The following is a 16,787-nucleotide window of genomic DNA, read 5'->3' as shown; positions in this document are numbered from 1 at the left end:
CATTTAAAATCCATACTGAGATTTTTAGCTTCTCGCATCTCAGGATTGCAAAATCCAAATCACTGCGTCCAGAATCACTGCAGATGGTGACTGCAGCCATGAAATAAAAAGACACTTACTCCTTGGAAGAAAAGTTATGACCAACCTAGACAGCAAATTAAAAAGCAGAGACGTTACTTTGCCAACAAAGGTCCATCTAGTCAAGGCTGTGGTTTTTCCAGTAGTCATGTACAGATGTGAGAGTTGGACTACCAAGAAAGCTGAGCACCAAAGAATTAATGCTTTTGAACTGTGGTGTTGGAGAAGACTCTCGAGAGTCCCTTGGACTGCAAGGAGATCCAGCCAGTCCATCCTAAAGGAAATCAGTCCTGAATGTTCATTGGAAGGACTGATACTGAAGCTGAAACTCCAATACTTTGGCCACCTGATGTGAAGAGCTGACTCATTTGAAAAGACCCTGATGCTGGGAAAGATTGAAGGCAGGAGGACAAAGGATGACAGAGGATGAGATGGTTGGATGGCATCACTGACTCAATGGACATGAGTTCGAGTAAATTCCAGGAGCTGGTGATGGACAGGGAGGCCTGGCATGTTGCAGTCCTTGGAGTCGCAAAGAGTCGGACACGACTGAGCACCTGAACTGAGCTGAACTAATCTCAGGATTGCACCAAACCTGAGAAGGAAACAGGAAAGAAGGTTATTATTTTTAGATTTAGAAAGCAAAATTTAAGTGAATAAATGACTTATCAAGGTTACAAGATGAATTAACAGTAGGCTGTCTTATCAGTAGGCCAGGTCTACAAAGATGGTTTTAACACTTGCTGCAATGGTTGTTCAAATTCATATTCTAGTCCCCAAAGGCTTCTGTTCTGGATGAACACTCCTTGGGAGACCTTCCAGGTGTTAGTAAAAGGTCCTGAGTTCAGTCCACTCCAGGCCCTGACTTCAACTGAAACCCAACTAATTAAAACTTAGAAAAGAAAATTTAGATTGGAAGAATTCAGATTCAGTTGGAAGATATTTGAGGGGTAATCAAACCCACACTTTCATTTTCCGGATGAGAAAAGTGAAGCCTGGGTTGGGGAGGGCGTTGTGATTTGGGTCCATTCCCAGCTTTGGACAGAAACCTCGTAGCCTCAGTAGACAGAGAAGACAGGGCTTGGCTGTAACCTAGGAGGAAATGAAGCTGCAATAACAGAGAGAAATCTTTACAGATCTCAACCAAATGCTCTTTGTGGATTGCGGTGTTGATTCGAATGTTTTGGTCCCTACCAAGTCTCTTGTCCATCTTAAAGACTGATTGTGCTCATTCGCTGATTCCTTCTGTAGTTAACCTGATTCCTTTCCTAAGCTCCCTGAAAACTCCAGATCAGCAGTTCTTTGATTTGCTCTGTCCTCAGAACAACCACTCTAGGTAATCACAAGCTTCCATAAGAAGGAAGTTATGGAATCCAGGGCTGGCTCCTTTTGTCTTCCTTCTTCAAGTAAGGGGCATACCCACCACCTGGGGGCTGAGAACTGAGGGCTGCCTGGACAGACTGACACACCCTCTCTGAGGACGGCTCTAGGGATCTGGGTTTCTGTTTCTTAGCTGAAGGCTTCCTCCCATCACCATAGCTACATCCCTCAACCAATCTGGCCACTGCAGCCTGCATGGGGAGCTCAGAACAGAGCAGTAAAGCTATCCACAGCCTCAGCCTTAACTAAGTCTTTGTAAGGATCCCAATGGCAGTTTTGATTCAGTAGCCAAATAAACTCCAGAATATCGATGACCCACAGGCAATGAATATTTAAACCCTTCTTTTTTCTCTTTTAATCTATGTCAAAGAGGAAAAGTTACACACAGGGATATTCCAGGGTGATTGAGCCGTAATCCTACCTACAGGCCACCCTAAGATTTGCTGCCCTAATTAAGCATTGCTTCTCTCAAAATCAATTCCTAGCATTGTTTTCTAAGGAGCTAGTAACTTCACTTTCACTTTCACTTTTCACTTTCATGCATTGGAGAAGGAAATGGCAACCCACTCCAGTGTTCTTGCCTGGAGAATCCCAGGGACGGGGGAGCCTGGTGGGCTGCTGTCTCTGGGGTCGCACCGAGTTGGACACGACTGAAGTGACTTAGCAGCAGCAGCAGCAGCTCATCAAAGGCCTCCAAATCCACTAGATGGCAGTAGTCGGTTGATCAAATAGAGAGGGCCTGCCTAGAGAAGCCAGATACCTACAGAGCAGCCCAGCTCTAGGATTTATAATCAAGTCCAGAATATCTAAATATAAAGACGCCCTCTCCCCTCCTCCATTCCTTGAGGGTGACTCTTACTCTTTTTAATTATTATTTAAGATAACAGCTACTCTGGATGAGGCTATTTATGCAGGACTCTGGCAGAAAAGAAATAGAGGCCTGTATATATTAGCTCGGGGAGTCGTTTCTGAGGTGCCCCTTGCTGAGTCAAGATGAACTGGAGGCAGCTGTGAGCTCCTACTGCAAGAGGAAGATTGTGCCTTTGCTCCTTCTAAGCCACAGCTCTCCAGGCATTCCAATCAGGGACCTCAGCCAGACCATGAGCCCCAAACCACAGCTTACCACACAACTGTGCTGAGCTCTGAACCAAGCCCTAATATTAATTTATGAAACCACAAAGCGATTACAAAGTTGTGTTCTATTTTTCTTCTGAAAACCCCCTATTGAAGAATGAGTTTGAACCGGAACCAAGCCTACATACTTCCTAGGACTTTTAAAAAAGATTATTAAAATTTGTTTTTTATTTTACATTGGAGTACTGGCTTAGATGGTAAAGAATCTGCCAGCAGTGAGGGAGACCCAGGTTCCATCTATGGGTCGAAACGATGCCCTGGAGAAGGGAATGGCTACCCACACCAGTATTCTTGCCTGGAGAATTCCATGGGCAGAGGAGCCTGGCGGGCTATAGTCCATGGGGTCACAAAGAGTCGGACATGACTAAGCCACTAACACTTTCACTTTCATAGTTGATTAACAATGTTGTGTTAGTTTCAGGTGTAATGCAAAGTGATTCAAATATACATATATATGTATGTATTCTTTTTCAAATTCTTTTCCCATTTAGGTTATTACAGAATACTGAGCAGAATTCCCTGTGCTATACCGTAGGTCCTTTTTGGTTATCTATTTTAAATATAGCAGTGTGTACACGTCAATCCCAAACTCCCAATATATCTCTCCCTCCCCCTATCTTACCTCCCTGGTTAAATTCATTCTCCAAGTCTGTGAGTCTGGTTCTGTTTTATAAATAAGTTCATCATTGTTGTTGTTAGTTACTAAGTTGTGTCTGACTCTGTGACCCCATGAACTGCAGCACCAGGCTTCCCTGTCCTTCACTATCTCCCAGAGTGTACTCAGACTCATGTCCATTGAGTCGCTGATGCCATCCAACCATTTCATCCTCTGTTACCTCTTTCTCCTCCTGCCCTCAGTGTTTCCCAGCATCAAGGTCTTTTCCAATGGGTCGGTTGTTCGGTTGTTCACAGCAGGTGGCCAATGCTTTAGCTTCAGCATCAGTCCTTCCAGTGAATATTCAGGGTTGATCTCCTTTAGGATTGACTGGTTTGATCTCCTTGCAGTCCAAGGGACTCTCGAGAGTCTTCTCCAGCAGCACAATTTGAAAGCATCAGTTCTTCAGCCTTCTTTATGGCTTAACTCTCACATCCGTGCATGACTACTGGAAAAGACAAGTATCACATATCACTTATATGTGGAAACCAAAAAAAAAAATGTTACAAATGAACTTACTTATTCCCACAGCTGTTGAACTGGGATTTCAGTATGTTCTCTGACTCCGAGCTGAACAGAACCTATCTTTCACACACCCAGACTCCTGGTTGAGAGCCTTCCTTTAAGCTGAAGCTGCCTCCAACTCTGTTCTTGACCTCCATCTTGCAAAGTCTCCTATTGGGGTTTTCTGTCAGTGCCCACAAGTCAGCCTTTCATATGGAGATACCCCTAGTTCCTGCAGCAAACTCCTTATTAGGCAATTTTCTAGTTGGCCACTTCTGTAGCAGCCAGAGAGTCTGGTGGTTGGATGGGAGATTTATGCAGGACACTTGGCTAAGATATAAACAGTGGTTTAGAGAAAGGGAATCTGCTCTGTGTCAACAGTTATACGAGGCTGGGGGCCTCTAGCAAGCTGCACTAGATGTTTATCCGCTGAATCAAGCTACTACATCATCAGGCCCTGGCTGACTGGAGGGGTCCTGGCTGGAGGGCAGCAGGCTCCCTGCCAACTCTTCAGTCTTGAATCCAGGGGGGAGGTCTCTTGACTGCCTTTCTCCTCCTACTCCACCTTACTTGGGTAGAGGAGAGTTGAGAAGGGACCTCAGAATTTGATTTATTGATAAGAAGCATTTATTTCCAGCTTTCTGGGTCCATCACTCTTTTAGTGGTCATTTTATTTTATCCACACAACAACATTTTGAGGTATTTAGGGGTGGGTCCATGTTTTATGAGATCTGAAATTGGTACAACATATAGGGAGGGGGCTTTAAGAAATAACAAATAAGCATAAAATTAGCTATGTGTGACAGTTGCTCAGTCCAGTCCAACTCTTTGTAACCCTATGGACTGTAGCCTGCCAGGCTCCTCTGCCCATGAAATCCTCCAGGCAAGAATACTGAAGTGGGTAGCTAGTCCCTTTTCCAAGCATCTTCCTGACCCAGGTGTCAAACCCACCATCTCCGGCATTGGCAGGATTCTTTACTGTCTGAGCCACCAAGGAAACCAAAATTAGCTATAAAAGGGAATATTCGTTTAGTATGATGCAAAGCTCATCTCTCAAATATGAAATGACTATAGCTTTGGAAAATTCAGGTTTCTTTCTTCTGAGATCTCTTTAGGCAATTTACCAGAAATGTTTACATATGAACACTTTCTGCTGGCAACCTGGCTTCCCCCTTCTCCAGGAACAGTGTGCCCTCACTGGGGGCCTGACCAGCAGGGAACCAGAAGCTTGGCTCAGTTAGCTTCCAGATAAACTTGTTCTGCAGGTATGTGACGAGCCCTATTTCACTCTGGTGACTCTGATAGAAACAATATGTGACTCAGGCCAAGGCACAGCCCTAACGTAGGGAGACTCTGAAATCTGCGATCAGAACTTTGGACTCCAAGCCTAACGTGCTTTTCTCTGCACCCTGCTGCCTCCCGCATGGCTCCAGATCGGTCTGGGACTCTGATGGTTTAGCTTGAAACCCAATCAATGGCCGCTTCTCCTCTGAGGCACAAATCCCACAATCCTCTTTCCTAATCTGGAGACCAAGGAGAAGCCCTAAGGAGAGGAGGAGGTGGTCTTTTCTAAAGAGGCGGGCCATTTCAACTTATTGCCGCTCCTTTCCACAGGATGCTAGTTTCTTTCTTTCCTGTTTACTCCTGCAACCTGAGATCTGCACTTCATCTTCTGGGAGGGGCTGTGTGTGGGTAGGGTGTGTGGGTGGGACTGGGTATAGGAGGGGCTGTGTGGGAGGAGCTGTGTGTGGGAGGAGTGTGTGAGAGGGGCTGTATGTGGGAGGGGATGTCTGAGGGGTGCTGTTCTGAGGGAGGGGCTGTCTGAGGGAGGGGCTGTGTGTGGGAGGGGCTATGTGTGGGAGGGGCTGTGTGTGGGAGGGACTGTGTGGGAGTAGCTGTGTGTGGGAGGGGCTGTGTGTGGGAGGGGCTGTGTAGGAGGGGCTGTATGTAGGAGGAGATGTGTATAGGAGGGCTGTGTGGGAGGGGCTGGGGATGGGAGGGGCTGGGGATGAGAGGGCTGTGTGGGAGGGGCTGTATGTGGGAGGGGCCGTGTGTGGGAGTGGCTGTGTGTGGGAGGGGCTGGGGATGGGAGGGCTGTGTGTGGGAGTGGCTGTGTGTGGGAGGGCTGTGTGGGAAGGGCTGTGTGTGGGAAGAGCTGTCTGTGGGAAGGGCTGTCTGAGGGAGGGGCTGTGTGTGGTAGGAGCTGTCTGTGGGAGGAGCTGTTGAGGGTGAAGTCTCAGAGAGGGGCTGTGGGGGGAAGGGAGGGACTGTGTGTGGGAAGGACTTTTGAGGGTCCCTGCCTCAATAGTGTCTGCCTCTGAGAGAGGGGTCCCTTGGTAGCTCTGTTTGCCTTTGTTGTGGCCTTCTTCCAGGCTCACCTCTTGAAGATTTCCTCTGTCTCTCACCTCTGAGTGCCCTTCCTCTGAACCCTGTCTTCTTACTCCCGCCTCCCTCTCCTTATAAAATCTTTCTTTCTGTGCAAGGATCTATTGTTAGTCATTTGTGTCTTAGGGTAGAATTTAAGTCATTTGGCTTCTTCCTCGGGGATGAATTGTAAGTCTCCATAAAGGAACAAAAGCTCTAACCCTTCAAAGCAATGGGGGGGCAGGGGGTGTAGTCCGGGAGGTAATCTGAGCTGGTGGAGGAGGTGGAGAGATTTCCCAGATATTTGAGGCAGCTTTTGTTATTTTTCTTTTTAGTTTGTAACAAAAAGAAAACAGATTTAAAACGTATTGACCATCTACTTGTGTGTCAAGCCCTGTGCTTGTTGCTCTCAAAAATGTTTTTATTTAATCCTTGTACCACCTCTGTGGGGTAGGTATTATGATAGCCATTTCAACGATGACTAAGCTGAATGTGGCCACTGTACAGGGTCACACAGAGGCAGAAGAAACTGCTTTTGGTACATAGCTACTGTGTGCCTGGCTGTGCTGTGCCTTCTCACAATTGTCTCATTTATTCTTACAGTACTTCCCAGTATATAGCTTGACCTCCATTTTTCAAAAATAAGAAAACTGAGGCTCAGAACTGTCAGGTGAGATCCCACTCATGTAGGAGATTACCTTGTTGCAATGATAGCTTCTAAGTACTCCATAGGGTAAGTTATTTCAGAGGATTCATAACAGAAAGGCTCGTGGACAAAAGGAAGGTGCTCAAAACACATTGTTTCCTTAAATGTATTTAAAACACAAATTGAGAACCAAGGGAAGAGGGCTGGAGTGGACTAACCCACTTAGGATCAAGTCAGACTGGTGAGAGGACCATACTCCCTAAATCCTGTATGTCCCCAATGCATGTATGTCCCCTCTTTCACCTGTATCTGCCTTCCCGGCCGATAGGATGGGAATTAAGATATGAGCAAGAAGGCCGAGTACACAGAAGGTCCCCTGGGCCAAAGCATGCATTTGCTCTCTGATAAGAGGATCACAAGGGCAAGAACAGGTATGTTTGGCCACAGCTATAGCTTGCCAATTATAGCTTGCATTTCTTGCTCTGAGCACATGGGGCCAAAATGTGACCATATGGATGTCAACCAATGCCTTGCTGATTTAGGCATGACCAAGCTGCCAACCCAGAGGGGGTATATCATAATGTATTCTTTCTTCCACTTTCTAGCTATAAGAAACGCACTCACTTGGTTCATCATACATTCCGTTTATTCTGTATATCTGTAGCATGTGTTACAAGTTGCTAACTTATTATCTATATTCACCATGTCTTATGAATTCTGCATATGTCTCACAAGCTACTTACTTACTCATCATCTATACTTCACACATCATATGTGTTTTGCCTGTATCTCATAAGCAACTTGCTTTCTATCTAGGCTAGTTTTAGTTATCTATTGTTGTGCAGCAAATTATCCTAAAACATCTTTCTTTCTTTCTTTTTTAATCCCTCACAGTTTGTGTGGGTCAGGATTTTGGAAGCAGCTTTTCTGGATGGTTCTGGTTCCAGGTGTCTCATGAGGTTGCAATCAAAATGTCAGCTGGGGATGCAAGCATCTAAAAATTTAACTGAGATGGAGGATCCATCCACGTCAAGATGCAGTCGACATTGCTGGCAAGTTGGTGCTGGCTGATAGCAGGAGCCCCCAGTCTATTACCCCGTGAACTTCTCCACTGAGACGCTGGAGTAACATCATGATGTTGCAGCTGTCTTCACCCAGAACAAGTATAACCCAAGAAAGAAAATGTCTTTTGTGACCTAGTTTTGGAAGTCATGCACCTTCCACCATTTCTGCAACATTCTATTGGTTATACAGGATAGCCCAGCCCAGCATGGGAGGGGACTTAGCAAGGGCCATGGAGCCAGGATCGTTGGGGCCATGTTTGGGGGTTGCCTTCCTCAGTGACATATTTATGAATTTCATACATCCAATCATTTGCATCATCGTTGAGGCTTACTACGCAATAGGAGCACAAAGAATAAGGTTCACAGCGCCACCTTGCGGGAACTTAGTAGGAGCTCTGGGTCAACACAGAACAAGAGAAGGTGTGCTTGGCTCTACCGTGATCTCTTTTCAGGGGCTGCAGCTTGCCGAAACTGCCTTCATCCCCCAGGCTTGGGAAATATAACTGAACAGAATCTAAAAGAGATCTTTTAAACTCAAGACTTGAGACATTATAGTTCTTCTTGCATCCAGGCAAGCACCAACCCCGTAAATCCTGACTACCCATGATGATGTTTTCTCACCACTTTTGCTTATGATGTTATCCTGTGTGTTTGTTTTGCTCCCATTTATGGTATTAAATTTGCTTCTAATGAGTGACATATCTTTTTGTGCGACATGAGGAAAGATCATTATTGATTTATGCCTGATTTGTTCCAGAGCTGCTGATGGTAGCTTTTGTCAAAAAAAAAAAAAAAAAGGCAAACACAACTGTTTAGCCCATACTGGTACAGATGTTCTATGGCGAGACACACAGAAAGGTTGTAGTCAAGTTGTGCTTGGCTTTGCTAAGGTCTTTCAGGATTTCTTCTAACTGGTTAAGAAAATATAACTATCTTATATATTATCTTAAAAGTATCCTATGGTTGTTCCAGGCTATCTCATGTTAGTGCATAGCATTTCTTCATGTCTTGGCTACCAGGCCTCTTCCCTTGGATTGAGGAGTCCTCAGTATCACTAGATTGGGATATGCAGAAAATCAGATTTTCAGTTATTCGCTACTTTTGACTCTTACTTCCCCCACAAAATTTAATGGAATGAGCCTCTTCAGACCAAGTTCATTTGAAGTCTTACCATTATCACCCTTCAGTTCCTAGCATGTTTAGTTAAAAAGTGCAGTCGCTTTTGGAACTTCATGGTTTTCTGGAGATAGTTAATTGATAATGCTTTGTCTGCCTGTCTTTGTTCCCTGATAACATCACTATGAATGGACAAATCACAGCTGTCAACTCCAGGTATATGTGGCCACTGATCTAGCCAGAACTGTCTATTCCTTTCCCCTCCAACCACTATTTGGGGATCTCAGCAGTACAGGTTCACTGTTCATCCCTCTGTCACCAAATGGTGTGACAAGACCATTTTCCTCCTCCCACCCTGTCCCAGGAATTGTCCTGAGATAACATATTGATGTGTCCTCATTCAGGGATCATTTGCTGATCACCAGGAGCTCATCTTCCATGTGACAGAGAGATGGCTTCTCAGGGAATGGCTTCACAGTCAAAGTCCAGGGTCCCAACTACACTCTCTGGACCCTGAATTGTCAGGACCATAGGCTACAGTGTCATTGTAGGATCCCATTTCCAAATAGGTGATTCAGCACCTACTCATACTATTGTTTGACAGTGCGTCTTTATTTCTGATCTCAGACTCTTACACAAAACCATCCACCAGGTTTCATGCATCCCTGCTCTCTTTAAGTGGACACAACAAGAGGTTTTGAGTTGGTGTAGAGGCTGGTACCTGGCAACCCACTTCAGTATTCTTGCCTGGAGAATCCCATGGACAGAGGAGCCTGGGGGGCTTCCGTCTACGGGGTCGCACAGAGTCGGACACAACTGATGTGACTTAGCAGCAGCAGCAGCAGCAGAGGCTGGTACTTAGCATGCATGCATGCATTGGAGAAGGAAATGGCAACCCACTCCAGTGTTCTTGCCTGGAGAATCCCAGGGACAGGGCAGCCTGGTGGGCTGCCATCTATTGGGTCACACAGAGTCAGACACGGCTGAAGTGACTTAGCAGCAGCAGCAGAGGCTGGTACAGTGAGTCCTGTTTAGTATCTTATTACCCTGACTTCACATTATTCTGAAGCACCTTCCTTTGCAGATAAGTTAGATACATATGCCTTCTCAAGTTTCTGGTAGGTTCTTCCCTGTAGAAAAAGTTTGTCCTGAACTTCTATGCAAGCAAACTCCTGCTATTAGTCTTTAGGTACTTTGCTATGGAAAGTCAACTTTTATCTCCTTAGAGAGCTCTCATTAAAACTGAGCCTTTTATGATGGTCATGGGAAAACAATGGAAACAGTGTCAGACTTTATTTTTCTGGGCTCCAAAATCACTGCAGGTGGTGACTGCAGCCATGAAATTAAAAGATGCTTACTCCTTGGAAGGAAAGTTATGACCAACCTAGATAGCATATTCAAAAGCAGAGACATTACTTTGCCAACAAAGGTTCGTCTAGTCAAGGCTATGGTTTTTCCAGTGGTCATGTATGGATGTGAGAGTTGGACTGTGAAGAAGGCTGAGCACCGAACAATTGATGCTTTTGAACTGTGGTGTTGGAGAAGACTCTTGAGAGTCCCTTGGACTGCAAGGAGATCCAACCAGTCCATTCTGAAGGAGATCAGCCCTGGGACTGCTTTGGAAGGACTGATGCTAAAGCCGAAACTCCAGTACTTTGGCCACCTCATGCGAAGAGTTGACTCATTGGAAAAGACTCTGATGCTGGGAGGGATTGGGGGCAGGAGGAAAAGGGGATGACAGAGGATGAGATGGCTGGATGGCATCACTGACTCGATGGACGTGAGTCTGAGGGAACTCCGGGAGTTGGTGATGGACAGGGAGGCCTGGCGTGCTGCGATTCATGGGGTCGCAAAGAGTCAGACATGACTGAGCAACTGATCTGATCTGATCTGATCTGAGGCCCATTTACTTTAGAAAAACATCAAATCCACATGCACCCCACTTTTTAGTATTTTACTCAAGTTATACCCTTTCTGGACTCAAACAACCTTGGCCATGCCATGGATGACTATATTTGGGTGGAAGTGGTATATATCTGGGTCATGGTATCCTTCCATGGATATCTTTCACTTCCATGTGATGGTGGTGAGGTATACCTTGGCCGTGAATGAGGTACCCTCAGGGGGTTGTTAACTATCCCTTACTTTATGGTTAGATATGACTTTTGCATGGATGAGGAAGCCTTTCTCCCTTGGTTCCGGGTAATTCTATGTGATACACATAACTGATTGGAAAATGAAAGAAACCATGGATTATCCATCCCTGAGAGATTTCTACACAAGTGTATAAGGACTCTGGTGCCTCATCTAGTGGGGTGGTGTGGAGCTTTACATATAGTCATTACCATGGTTCCCTACTTGTCTGCTTCCTCCATCTCCTGCTAAATGACTCCAAGACTAGGATAATGGCTTCATTCACTGGCCCCCTCAGTAGGGAGATATTTCCCATTAAGACCAAACTGCTTTGGCAGAGGCAACTGTGGAAACATATTAAGCCTATTGGATAGGGTCTGTATCCAAATCTGTTAAGATGGAAACAATCAGGAAAATCGCCTTCCTGCCACTATCTTTAACACAGGTGCTGTGACTCACACTGTCTTATCCTCCATTCTGATGCTTGTCTGCCTAGTACATGTAGGCAGTGGTCATTACTAAAGAATTCTATCTCCTTGTTATGCAGATGTATTTTCTTTTGGTACTGGAGACTAGCAGGCTAGGTGCTGTTGGCCTGTTGACTATATGGAACACTTCATTTTTTGCTTGGGGCAAAAAAATTTATGTTGATTTATTCTGGGTTTGATGTTGCTTTTTGGTTAATTTATTTATTTGCTGTTAAGGCAGCCCATTCTGCCATTTTTGTTGTTCAGTGGCTCAGTCAGGTCCGACTCTTTGCAACCCCATGGACTGCAGCACGCCAGGCTTCCCTGTCCTTCACCATCTCCCAGAGCTTGCTCAAACTGATGTCCATTGAATTGGTGACGCCATCCAACCATCTCATCCTCTGCTGTCCCTTTATCTTCCTGCCTTCTATCTTTCCCAGCATCAGGGTCTTTTCCAATGAGTCAGTTCTTCGCATCAGGTGGCCAGAATATTGGAGCTTCAGCTTCATCACCAGTCCTTCCAATGAATATTCAGGGTTGATTTCCTTTAGGATTGATGGTTTGATCTCCTTGCTGTATAAGCGACTCTCAAGAGTCCTCTCCAGCACCACAGTTAGAAAGCATCAGTTCTTCGGTGCTCAGCTTTCTCTATGGTCCAACTCTCACATCCATATGTGACCCATACGTGACCATTGATACACTCTGCCATTAAACATATGGAATTTCATATTATGGCACCCCATGGAGCCTTCTTTTCCATTTTCAGTGACCAGAGAATTTCATTCAGCTGATGCTTTTGCCTGATCTTGAGTATGAAAGAGGGGCAGTTAGGTGGACTTTCTATTTAGCCTCTACCTCCAGGCGGTCAGCATCATTGAAAAGTAGAATGACCTTTTCAAAGCCAACTGTGCCAACTTCCTGGCTCCCAGTCTTTCTTTCTCTGTACTGTCGTGCCCACTCAGTAGAAGTCCTGAAAGACCACCTCCTTCATGGCTTCGTTTCTTCACCCATTCATACAAGCATGATTTTGGTCAAAGAGTAGACGTTTGGACTTGTTTTTAAGATATGCTTATTGACCTGCGTTAGTATCAATAGCTACGAGATACCAATAACCAATTGGCAGGAATCTTTTTAGATTTCTAGTTTTTAAAAGCTAGAAATGTCACCCTAATTTTCCTGCCATGGTACCTGGATTAAGCTAAAGAATTCTGCTTCTTCTTTTTGGGGCTATTTTTCTGTTTTCCATGTTACTGCTAGTTCTGTTTCTTGCCTTTGAACCTGAATTTGTATGTACTTATTTTTTTCTACTATTTTTACATTGTTTACTATTTCTATGAGTTCAGCAAAGGGAGAGATCTTATCCTGTGCTCAGCCTGCCATCATGATCTGATTTCCCCCTTTCAAACTCAATTCTCCTCTCTCCTGTATAGACCAGTACCTCCCCATCCCCTGCTCAGCTCTGAGCCCCCATTTATATATGCAAAGACTCACTGATATGCTCTACTAAAGAGCAGGTTTATATGTTCCAAGTCTCCTCTTTGGCAGCCTGGAATAATTGGCAGAAGCTTTGAAATTTCCATCTTTCCCTTCATCCTCCCCCATTAATCTCAGCCAGGGAAGGGAGCTCTTTAGAGATTTATATCCTCCTTAATATGAATTATGTTTTCTTCTTTAAAAGGCAGACGTGGTTGTTTTAACTGATAATTTTTTCTCGATTAGAATTACCAGTAACATTTATGGAGTACTTATGTACCAAGAATTATATGAAGTAGAGTACCGGTGCTGGCTCACTTAATTCTTATGATATCCTGAATGTGGGTGTTTCAGCTACATAGACAGGTGAGAAAACTGGACTGACGGAGAGTCAACAGTTGTCTGCAGTTTCATGGCTATTGAAGCTCAGAGATGGGATTCAAACTCATGACTTTATTCATTTATTTATTTATCTACTTGGCTGCACCAAGTCTGAGTTGCAGCCTGAGGGACCTTTGGTTGAGGCATGTGGAGTCTTTAGTTGGGGCATGCAGACTCTTAGTTGTAGCACGTGGGATCTAGTCCCCCACCCAGGGATCAAACCCAGGTCCCTGCATTGGGAGCCTGCAGTCTTAGCCACTGTACCACCAGGGAAGCCCCTCTATTACTTTAGAGTAAACTTCTCTTGCCAAGACTCTGATAGTGAATATTTTAGGCTTTGCAGGCCATGTATGGTCTCTTTCCCATATTCTTTTCTTAATACCTCTTTACAAACATAAAGCTATTCTTAGCTAGAAGGCTATAAATAATACGGTGTGGACTACATTTGAACTGCAGGCCGCAGTTTGCCAACTATTTTCAGAGCTTCTGTCTTTGCCCACCGTGGCCAGGAGTGGGGGGCCAACAGGGCACAATTCCGTCCTGCTTGTGCTTCACAAGCGCCATGAATACCAGGCACACGGCAGCAAGCAATGATTTAGAGGCAGGCAGAGCCTGTGCGCTTCAAAGAACTAGAATGTTTCACCTGGGTTTTTGAAATGGGAATTAGGCCACAGGCCTGAGGACTGAACTGTTTCTTTGCTTTTTAATCTCCTTGTCCCGTTGGTCACACTGCGCGTGCAAGGCCCCAGGTGACAAGAGAGTGAATTCTGTGGCACTGTTCTCCTCTGAGACTGTGGGCAACAACTGCTTGGCTGTTCCTTGTTTCTGAGAGACATTTATCATCAGCCTGTTTGCGGAGAAGAGGAAGGGATGGAAAGGGTAATAATTGGAGTCAGGGTCTTCCCTTCCTCATTGCCCTCCATCAACAGATAATTATTTAACATTTATTATGGAGCATCAGGGAGACCACGTGGTAGGCAGGTAATAGGTTAGAGCTTAGAGATGATAAAGATCTAATGTAAGAGAGATTGGCAAGAGCATGAAGTCAACAGACCGTAAGGGTATGAAGGGTACGAAGAACTGGAAGGAAACTAGGCTGATTTTGAGAGGGCCAGCCTGGGTGATGTGGGGAATGGAGACGCCAGTAAATAATAGAAGACAGAGCAGAGATTCAGGTTGGGAGGGGGAGTTCCATCCGAGAATACTGCAGTTTTCACGTGGAGATGTCTGACCAGCAGTTTGAAACACAGGTTCAGAACTAATGAAACTGCTGGACTAAAGAGTTTTGTATTTAGCCCCAGGACAACTTGGACCTATTGGGGAAAAAAATTGTGCAGAGGTGTTTCTTCACAAATGCTCTGTTTAGAAAAATTGTTTTGGAGGAGGAAAAGGTCTTGTGAGGTAACATTTCCAGTGATCCTGGCTGTAATATAACGAGACTGGGAGCTAGGGTCGGGGTAGTGATACAGGAAAGTGACAGAGGAACTTCCCTGGCGGTCCACTGGTTAAGAATCCACCTTCCAATGCAGGGGATGCTGGTTTGATCCCTGGTCCCCTGGTTGGGGAACTAAGCATGCTCCACATGCTGTGGGGCAGCTAAGCCCAGGTGCCCCAACTGAAGAAGCCAGTGTGCCATAACTACTGAGCCCGTGTGCTCTAGAGTCCACACTCTGCAGCAAGAGAAGCCATATACTGCAGTGAGAAGCCCGCGCTCTGCAAAAAGGACCCAGTGCAGTGAAAAAAAAAAAAAACAAGTGACAGATGCAAAAGATATTTTGCAAAAGCTTAGCAAAAAATTACAGATTTTTTCCTTTAAAAATAATATTTTCCCAAATATTTTATTTGGAAAAATACTAAACCAATCATCAGAAAAACCAATACAAACCACACCCATATTCTCATCACATAGATCTGCCAGTTGTTAGTATCTTTGGCCATATTTGGCTTCCCTGGTGGCTCAGAGGTTAAAGCATCTGCCTCCAATGTGGGAGACCGGGGTTCAATCCCTGGGTCGGGAAGATCCCCTGGAGAAGGAAATGGTAACCCACTCAGTATTCTTGCCTGTAGAATCCCATGGACAGAGGAGCCTGGCAGGCTACAGTCCACGGGGTCACAAAGAGTCGGACACGACTGAGTGACTTCACTTCACTTCACTTTTTGCCATATTTGCTTTCTTTATCTTTCTCTTTTCAGAAGAAGGACACTCCTATAATACATAGCCACGTTGTAATGATTACACTCAGGACGTTTAAAAAAGATACCATAGTTTCATCTAATATGTAACCTATTTTCAAATTTCCACCATTGTCCTAACAATAATTTTTATAGCTTTTTTTTCCCCAGTATTCAATCAATGGCTCAGCATTGTATTTTCTTTATCACGTCTTTTAAAACTTATTTAATTTAGAACAGTAGCCCTTTGTCTTTTGGTCTTTTATGACACTGACCTTTTGAAGAATTTGGAGCAATGGCTTTAAAGAATGCCTGATGATTTGGATCTGTCTGAATGCTTCCTCATGATTCGATTCAAGCTGGTGGGTTTTGGCGGGCGTAATGTAGGCAGGGCTGCATCTCAAGCCTCATCAAGTCAACTTGTCCCCTGTTTACCAATGTTAGGCTCGAGCTTTTGGTTAAGGTGATGTCTGTCAGATTTCTTCATTGCAAAGGCAACTTTCCCCGGATTTGTTGAATGATGCTTGGGACTCCTTGACTATCCTGATCTCCAAGACCATTCATTTAACACTTACATTGATTATCCTTGCCTGAAGTAAATATTGCATCTGTGGCTGAAAAATGGAGATTTTCTAATCACTTAATTCTTTCTACATTTTTCCAGATGTCATTCTTCTGTTAAAAAGAACTTTCCTTCCTTCAACTTTTGTTTTTAGTATCTTTATGGACTCAAGTACTTTAAAAAATTTAAGTTCAACAAGTTCTGTAACTGTCATTGTTATTTTTGAAAATTGAAATACAATTTACACAAAGTGCAATGTCCAAGTCTTAAATATGCAGTTACAAGAATTTGATAAGCATATATACTCATGTCATTTCAGTTCAGTTCTGTCGCTCAGTTGTGTCCGACTCTTGTGACCGCATGAATCACAGCACGCCAGGCCTCCCTGTCTATCACCAACTCCTGGAGTTCACTCAAACTCCTGTCCATTGAGTCGGTGATGCCATCCAGCTATCTCATCCTCTGTCGTCCCCTTCTCCTCCTGACCCCAATCCCTCCCAGCATCAGAGTCTTTTCCAATGAGTCAACTCTTCGCATGAGGTGGCCAAAGTACTGGAGTTTCAGCTTCAGCATCAGTCCTTCCAATGAATATTCAGGGTTGATTTCCTTTAGGATTGACTGGTTTGATCTCTTTGCAGTCCAAAGTGTTCTTAAGAGT

General features: G+C 44.6%; 1 long non-coding RNA gene across 1 annotated transcript; it reads left to right on the top strand.

Annotated features, from left to right (window-relative positions):
- Positions 1-4,873: 4,873 nt before the first annotated feature.
- Positions 4,874-8,519, top strand: LOC113905129. The gene is made up of 3 exons (XR_003514601.1): positions 4,874-5,016; positions 7,090-7,192; positions 7,656-8,519. It is a non-coding gene; the product is annotated as an uncharacterized LOC113905129 (long non-coding RNA).
- The last annotated feature ends 8,268 nt before the right edge of the window (positions 8,520-16,787 follow it).

This window comes from Bos indicus x Bos taurus, chromosome 15, assembly GCF_003369695.1.
Source record: "Bos indicus x Bos taurus breed Angus x Brahman F1 hybrid chromosome 15, Bos_hybrid_MaternalHap_v2.0, whole genome shotgun sequence".
Lineage (NCBI taxonomy): Eukaryota > Metazoa > Chordata > Mammalia > Artiodactyla > Bovidae > Bos > Bos indicus x Bos taurus.
The sequence above is the reverse complement of the archived record's forward strand: the minus strand, read 5'-3'. Positions and strand labels throughout refer to the sequence as shown.